The 8,946-nt window shown below is 43.7% G+C and overlaps 1 pseudogene; it reads right to left on the bottom strand.

Annotated features, from left to right (window-relative positions):
* Window positions 1-8,946, bottom strand: part of LOC116360185 (neuronal acetylcholine receptor subunit beta-2-like) — a 25,873-nt pseudogene that overhangs the window by 2,353 nt on the left and 14,574 nt on the right.

Here is an 8,946-nt window from a genome sequence, read left to right as displayed (position 1 = left end):
AGAGAGAGAGAGAGAGAGAGGAGCCGAGATTTGTTTTGAGATGATCCGAGAGTTAACCGGATTTGTTAGACCGAGAGAGGAGAGACAGAAAGAGCGGAGGGAACAGGAGGAGACTCGATTTTTTGAGACAGATGAGAAATGAGGGATTGGTTGAAAAGAGAGATGCTTGTGTGATTGTAAAAATTAGGATATGCTATTTACAAATCTACCATCAGATCATTTGAACAGATTCCATCCTCCTCCTCCTCCTCCTCCTCCTCCTCCTCCTCCTCCTCACCCCTTCATCTCCGTCCTCCGTCTTCATGTGTTCAGCGATATACCTCACTCAATCCACCGCCTCCTCCAGGTCAGCGTCCCACTGGACCGCCACGCGACGCCTGATCTCCGGGACACTGCCGTCCCCCGACACGTCTCCCACCTTCCAGCCAATACTTCCGGGCCGAATCCTCTTTCACATAGAACGAGTCAGAGTCCGTCTGGATTCCTCCCAGCTTGATGTCGGAAATAGCGCTTTTTCGCCCCTCCTCGGGAATTTCCAGGGTTCGCGGAGGTGGTGTTCCCGGCAGTGGCGTGCTTCCGTCTAACTTTTTCCTGGACGTTATTGTTCCCGGGTCGTCTCATGAGGAGGAAGGCGGGGAGGCGGAGCAGGAAGAGGCGTTTGACCCAGTCAGGCATGTGGTGGGTGGACGGGGAGCGGTGGTGAACGTTGAGGACACACACACTGGTCACGATAGAGAAGGTGACCAGTACCATAGTGAACATCAGGTATTTACCTGGAGAGGAGAGGTTGGTTAATTAACACACACACACACACACACACACACAGGTCACGATGGAGAAGGTGACCAACACCATAGTGAACATCAGGTATTTACCTGGAGAGGAGAGGTTGGTTCATTTACACACACACAAACACACACACACACACACACACACACACACACACACACACACACACGGAGAGAGAGAGGAATTCCCCACATGGAATTTAAAAAAAATGCAGTACTTAAATTAATATTAATTTCTTAAAATGTATAGAGAAATTGACCAGAACAAACCAACCCACTACGTCTACCTACCTATGAGAGGCACAGCCAGAGAGGTGGGCGGTTCTACCTACCTATGAGAGGCACAGCCGGCGAGGTGGGCTGTTCTACCTACCTATGAGAGACACAGCCTGAGAGGTGGGCGGTTTCTACCTACCTATGAGAGGCACTGCCAGAGAGGTGGGCGGTACTATCTTAGAGATGAGCAGCAGGAAGACAGTGAGGGCCAGCAGGACAGAGATACACAGGGTCATCTTCTCCCCACAGTCAGAGGGCAGGTAGAAGACCAGGATGGCCAGAGAGGTGATGAGGACACAGGGGATGATCAGGTTGATGGTGTAGAACAGAGGCTTCCTCTTGATGACAAAGTCGTAGGTGATGTCCAGGTAAGTGATGTCGTCGGGGTCTTCGTTCTTGCGGGCGGGCAGCGACACGATGTCCCACTCGCCGCTCGGCGTGAAGTCGTCCCGGCTGGCGAAGTCGCTGGTGAGGATGAGGTCGACTTCGGTGTGGTCGTAGGTCCACGAGCGGAACTTGAGCGTGCAGTTCTAGATGGATAGATAGATCAGGCAACATCAGTGACATCAGACAACCAGACAGCATCAGTCAGACCACATCAGTGACATCAGACAACTAGACAGCATCAGTCAGACAACATCAGTGACATCAGACAACCAGACAGCATCAGTCAGACAACATCAGTGACATCAGACAACCAGACAGCATCAGTCAGACAGCATCACATCAGACAGCATCAGTCAGACAGCATCACATCAGACAGCATCAGTCAGACAGCATCACATCAGACAGCATCAGTCAGACAGCAGCAGTCAGACAGCATCAGTCAGACAGCATCAGTCAGACAGCATCACATCAGACAGCATCAGTCAGACAGCATCACATCAGACAGCATCAGTCAGACAGCAGCAGTCAGACAGCATCAGTCAGACAGCATCAGTCAGACAGCATCACATCAGACAGCATCACATCAGACAGCATCACATCAGACAGCATCACATCAGACAGCATCACATCAGACAGCATCAGTCAGACAGAGGCAGTCAGACAGCATCAATCAGACAGCATCAGTCAGACAGCATCAGTCAGACAGCATCACATCAGACAGCATCAGTCAGACAGCATCAGTCAGACAGCATCACATCAGACAGTATCAGTCAGACAGCATCACATCAGACAGCATCAGTCAGACAGCATCACATCAGACAGCAGCAGTCAGACAGCAGCAGTCAGACAGCATCAGTTAGACAGCATCAGTCAGACAGCATCAGTCAGACAGCAGCAGTCAGACAACATCAGTCAGACAACATCAGTCAGACAGCATCAGTCAGACAGCATCAGTCAGACAGCAGCAGTCAGACAACATCAGTCAGACAGCAGCAGTCAGACAGCAGCAGTCAGACAGCAGCAGTCAGACAGCAGCAGTCAGACAGCAGCAGTCAGACAACATCAGTCAGACAACATCAGTCAGACAGCATCAGTCAGACAGCATCAGTCAGACAGCAGCAGTCAGACAGCAGCAGTCAGACAGCAGCAGTCAGACAGCAGCAGTCAGACAGCATCAGTCAGACAGCAGCAGTCAGACAGCAGCAGTCAGACAGCAGCAGTCAGACAGCAGCAGTCAGACAGCAGCAGTCAGACCAGTGGGATATTCCAGTAAACAGGATTGTTAAAGCAGACAGATAACTTTAATAAACAGCTACATGTAACTTTTCTATTTGATTAAGAACATTGGATTTCTATATTGGTTGTTGTTGTCGAGTCAATTATACCATGACAATTATACCATGTCAATTATACCATGACAATTATACCATGATAATTATACCATGACAATTATACCATGACAATTATACCATGACAATTATACCATGACAATTATACCATGATAATTATACCATGATAATTATACCATGACAATTATACCATGATAATTATACCATGACAATTATACCATGTCAATTATACCATGATAATTATACCATGACAATTATACCATGATAATTATACCATGATAATTATACCATGACAATTATACCATGATAATTATACCATGACAATTATACCATGATAATTATACCATGACAATTATACCATGTCAATTATACCATGACAATTATACCATGTCAATTATACCATGTCAATTATACCATGTCAATTATACCATGACAATAATACCATGACAATTATACCATGACAATTATACCATGTCAAGTATAACATGTCAATTATACCATGACAATTATACCATGTCAATTATACCATGACAATAATACCATGACAATTATACCATGACAATAATACCATGACAATTATACCATGTCAAGTATAACATGTCAATTATACCATGACAATAATACCATGACAATTATACCATGACAATAATACCATGACAATTATACCATGTCAATTATAACATGTCAATTATACCATGACAATAATACCATGACAATTATACCATGACAATAATACCATGTCAATTATACCATGTCAATTATAACATGTCAATTATACCATGACAATAAAACCATGACAATTATACCATGATAATTATACCATGTCAATAATACCATGTCTTCTTTGGACACTGTGTTAACAACCCTCCAGGCAAGCTTCAATGCCATACAACTCTCCTTCCGTGGCCTCCAATTGCTCTTAAATACAAGTAAAACTAAATGCATGCTCTTCAACCGATCGCTACCTGCACCTACCCGCCTGTCCAACATCACTACTCTGGACGGCTCTGACTTAGAATACGTGGACAACTACAAATACCTGGGTGTCTGGTTAGACTGTAAACTCTCCTTCCAGACTCACATCAAACATCTCCAATCCAAAGTTAAATCTAGAATTGGCTTCCTATTTCGCAACAAAGCATCCTTCACTCATGCTGCCAAACATACCCTTGTAAAACTGACCATCCTACCAATCCTCGACTTTGGCGATGTCATTTACAAAATAGCCTCCAATACCCTACTCAACAAATTGGATGCAGTCTATCACAGTGCAATCCGTTTTATCACCAAAGCCCCATATACTACCCACCATTGCGACCTGTACGCTCTCGTTGGCTGGCCCTCGCTTCATACTCGTCGCCAAACCCACTGGCTCCATGTCATCTACAAGACCCTGCTAGGTAAAGTCCCCCCTTATCTCAGCTCGCTGGTCACCATAGCATCTCCCACCTGTAGCACACGCTCCAGCAGGTATATCTCTCTAGTCACCCCCAAAACCAATTCTTTCTTTGGCCGCCTCTCCTTCCAGTTCTCTGCTGCCAATGACTGGAACGAACTACAAAAATCTCTGAAACTGGAAACACTTATCTCGCTCACTAGCTTTAAGCACCAACTGTCAGAGCAGCTCACAGATTACTGCACCTGTACATAGCCCACCTATAATTTAGCCCAAACAACTACCTCTTTCCCTACTGGATTTAATTTTTATTTATTTTGCTCCTTTGCACCCCATTATTTTTATTTCTACTTTGCACATTCTTCCATTGCAAAACTACCATTCCAGTGTTTTACTTGCTATATTGTATTTACTTTGCCACCATGGCCTTTTTTTGCCTTTACCTCCCTTCTCACCTCTTTTGCTCACATCGTATTTAGACTTGTTTATACTGTATTATTGACTGTATGTTTGTTTTACTCCATGTGTAACTCTGTGTTGTTGTATCTGTCGAACTGCTTTGCTTTATCTTGGCCAGGTCGCAATTGTAAATGAGAACTTGTTCTCAACTTGCCTACCTGGTTAAATAAAGGTAAAATAAATAAATAAAATGTCAATTATAACATGACAATTATACCATGATAATTATATCATGACAATAATACCATGATAATTATACCATGACAATAATACCATGACAATTATACCATGACAATAATATCATGACAATTATACAATGTCAATTATAACATGACAATTATACCATGACAATAATACCATGACAATTATACCATGACAATAATACCATGACAATTATACCATGTCAATTATAACATGACAATAATACCATGACAGTTATACCATGACAATTATACCATGTCAATTATACCATGTCAATTATACCATGTCAATTATACCATGACAATTATACCATGACAATTATACCATGTCAATTATACCATGTCAATTATACCATGACAATAATACCATGACAATTATACCATGTCAATTATACCATGTCAATTTTAAGTCTATATTTCTCAAAAGGACAGTTAACTGTCACTCATTGGTCCAGCCTTCTGCAACAGCCCCCAGAGGCACAGATCAAAGACAGCATCAACAACAACCATATTACAACAACACCAACAGCTACCTGCTGGTCGAAGGGGAAGTGCTGGACCTCGATGGCGCAGGCTGACTTGTAGATGGCAGGCGGGAGCCAGAAGATGTCTCCTGTGTTGGACACCACGGCGTTGCAATAGAAGGAGACCTCGTACACACCGTCCGCACTGCAGGGGAGAGAGAGTCCACATCAATAACACACACACACACACACACACAAATGCTAACATGAGAACACACACACACACACACACACGAGAACACACACACACACACACACACGCACGCACACACGCACACACACACGCACACACACACACACACAAATGCTAACATGAGAACACACACACACACGAGAACACACATACACACACACACACGCACACACACACACACACACACACACACACACATACACACACATATACACACACACATACACATACACACACGCATACACACACACACACAAATGCTAACATGAGAACACACACACACACTGCAGGGTTGAGTAAAGGTGGAACCACTAACAGACAGATAGTATGTACAGACTGGTGTGATAACGAGGTGTGATTATTCCACATTAATTAACTGTTCCTCGTTAATCCCTCCCCCTCGTTAACAGCCTGGTCCTTGAGGAGACATCAGGACCATTATTTCTGCACTAAATTTCAATTAAAAATCACCGTAGAAACATAAAGCTTATTTTAGCTGTGGATTTTCCACATGAGCGTTGTGGATTCAGAATGTCAGAATGTCTCTACTAGGACGAGGGACTTATACACACACAGATACACACATGAACAAAGGTACACACACACACACACACACACACAAACACACACACACACACATGCTGAAAAGCACACACAAACACACACATGCTGAAAAACACACGCACACACATATGCTGAAAGGCACACACACACACATATGCTGAAAGGCACACACACACATGCTGAAAGGCACACACACACATGCTGAAAGGCACACACACACACATGCTGAAAGGCACACACACAAACACACACAAACATCTGCAACAATACAGTAATCCATATACATCTATAAATGTATGACATGTGAATAGGATTCCATTTCATTATGACACACACACACACACTGCACCTGCGTTACATACTTGTTGTAGAGAACAATATCAGGAAGCCAGATGTGTTGAGATGGGATTCGTAGTTTTTTGATGCCTTCGTATTTCTCTGGGTCCCATCTCAGTCTGTAGTCATTCCACTCCTGGAGACAGAGACAGACAGGGACCCATAAACTACACCACCCAGAAACACACACAGCTCAACATTTCAAACACTGAGATAATGTACAATGATATAATATGTGGTGATTACAATATGAACATCCCAAATAGCATCCTAGTCCCTATATAGCAGGGCTCTCCAACCGTGTTCCTGGAGAGCTACTGTCCTTAGGTTTTAACTCCAACCCTGTTCCTGGAGAGCTACTCCTACAGGAGGGTATCTCTCCAGGAACAGGGTTGGAGTTAAAAACCTACAGGAGGGTTTCTCTCCAGGAACAGGGTTGGAGTTAAAACCTACAGGAGGGTTTCTCTCCAGGAACAGGGTTGGAGTTAAAACCTACAGGAGGGTTTCTCTCCAGGAACAGGGTTGGAGTTAAAACCTACAGGAGGGTTTCTCTCCAGGAACAGGGTTGGAGTTAAAACCTACAGGAGGGTTTCTCTCCAGGAACAGGGTTGGAATTAAAAGCTACAGGAGGGTAGCTCTCCAGGAACAGGGTTGGAATTAAAAGCTACAGGAGGGTATCTCTCCAGGAACAGGGTTGGAGAGCCCTGTCCTATAGTGCACTACTGGGCACTGGTATAACGTGCCACACTATATAGAGAATATATACAGGGGAACAGAGGCATTTGGGAGTCATCCACAGTGTTGGTTAACTGGGGCCTGTTAGAGCTGGAAGTGTAAAGACCATCACCTGGAACAGCCAGAGGTTGGTGGTCATAATCTGTTCTCTCTCATTCTGAAAGACAAAGAAATGGTGACATAGTGTCTGTATGTTAATGTTCTGCTCAGTGTGTTATAGAAATGGTGACATATGTTCTGCTCAGTGTGTTATAGAAATGGTGACATATGTTCTGCTCAGTGTGTTATAGAAATGGTGACATAGTGTCTGTATGTTAATGTTCTGCTCAGTGTGTTATAGAAATGGTGACATATGTTCTGCTCAGTGTGTTATAGAAATGGTGACATAGTGTCTGTACTTAATGTTCTGCTCAGTGTGTTATAGAAATGGTGACATATGTTCTGCTCAGTGTGTTATAGAAATGGTGACATAGTGTCTGTACGTTAATGTTCTGCTCAGTGTGTTATAGAAATGGTGACATAGTGTCTGTACGTTAATGTTCTGCTCAGTGTGTTATAGAAATGGTGACAGTGTCTGTATGTTAATGTTCTGCTCAGTGTGTTATAGAAATGGTGACATAGTGTCTGTACGTTAATGTTCTGCTCAGTGTGTTATAGAAATGGTGACATATGTTCTGCTCAGTGTGTTATAGAAATGGTGACATATGTTCTGCTCAGTGTGTTATAGAAATGGTGACATAGTGTCTGTACGTTAATGTTCTGCTCAGTGTGTTATAGAAATGGTGACATAGTGTCTGTATGTTAATGTTCTGCTCAGTGTGTTATAGAAATGTTTTCAGGCATGTGTGTGTATGGTCCTCTGTGTCTGTGTGAGTGTGTGTGTGATAGTGCACACATGCCTCTGTGTTTGTGTGTGTGTGCGTGTGTGTGTGTGTACCCACCACACTAATGAGCTGTGACAGAGACACCTGTATAGAGATGGTAACCTGCTGGCTCTTGTTAACAGCAGGACGGATCAGTTTGTTATAACGCTCTGGACTCAACAGGTAGTTCACCAGACGCTCCTCTGCATTCTCCGCTCCTGTACCTGGACACACACACACACACACACACACACACACACACACACACACACACACACACGTAGCCACACAAAGAGGACACACACACAGAGACATGCATAAGCATACATAGATGCACACGAGAGAGAAAGAGAGAGAATTACACACACAAACCAACCTCTGAAAGCTGGTTTCTGAAAGCACACACACCAGCCTCCCTTGACTCAACAAGATACAAAACACACTTTCACACACACCAGCTGTTCACCATCTGAAACGAGCACACGCCCACACGTCACACACACACACACACACACACACACACACAGGAGATAGACTGCTGATAGTTTAGGTCCCCATAGTATCACAGCTATTTCATCTGAAAGGAACACACTCACAGACAGAACGTCTGCTCAAACACAGACAAAACACTCTGGCTCACAGAGACAGATAAATGCCTTATAAAAGGGGCAATCTGGGATTCAAACTACAATAAAATGGCCACTTTATTTTGGTAAACCGCTGAGAGGCGGGGCAGGAAAAATAGAACCGCTCTCAGATTCATAGACAAAGATCTGGATGCAGGGACTGACCATCCACGTGATCATAGTTTTATAACATTTTGAAGCTACAGGCTACAGTGTTTGTTTACAAACAATGGAGTAAAACAAGCTTATA

Source organism: Oncorhynchus kisutch, unplaced genomic scaffold, assembly GCF_002021735.2.
Source record: "Oncorhynchus kisutch isolate 150728-3 unplaced genomic scaffold, Okis_V2 Okis07a-Okis12b_hom, whole genome shotgun sequence".
NCBI classification, from domain to species: Eukaryota; Metazoa; Chordata; class Actinopteri; order Salmoniformes; family Salmonidae; genus Oncorhynchus; species Oncorhynchus kisutch.
The sequence above is the reverse complement of the archived record's forward strand: the minus strand, read 5'-3'. Positions and strand labels throughout refer to the sequence as shown.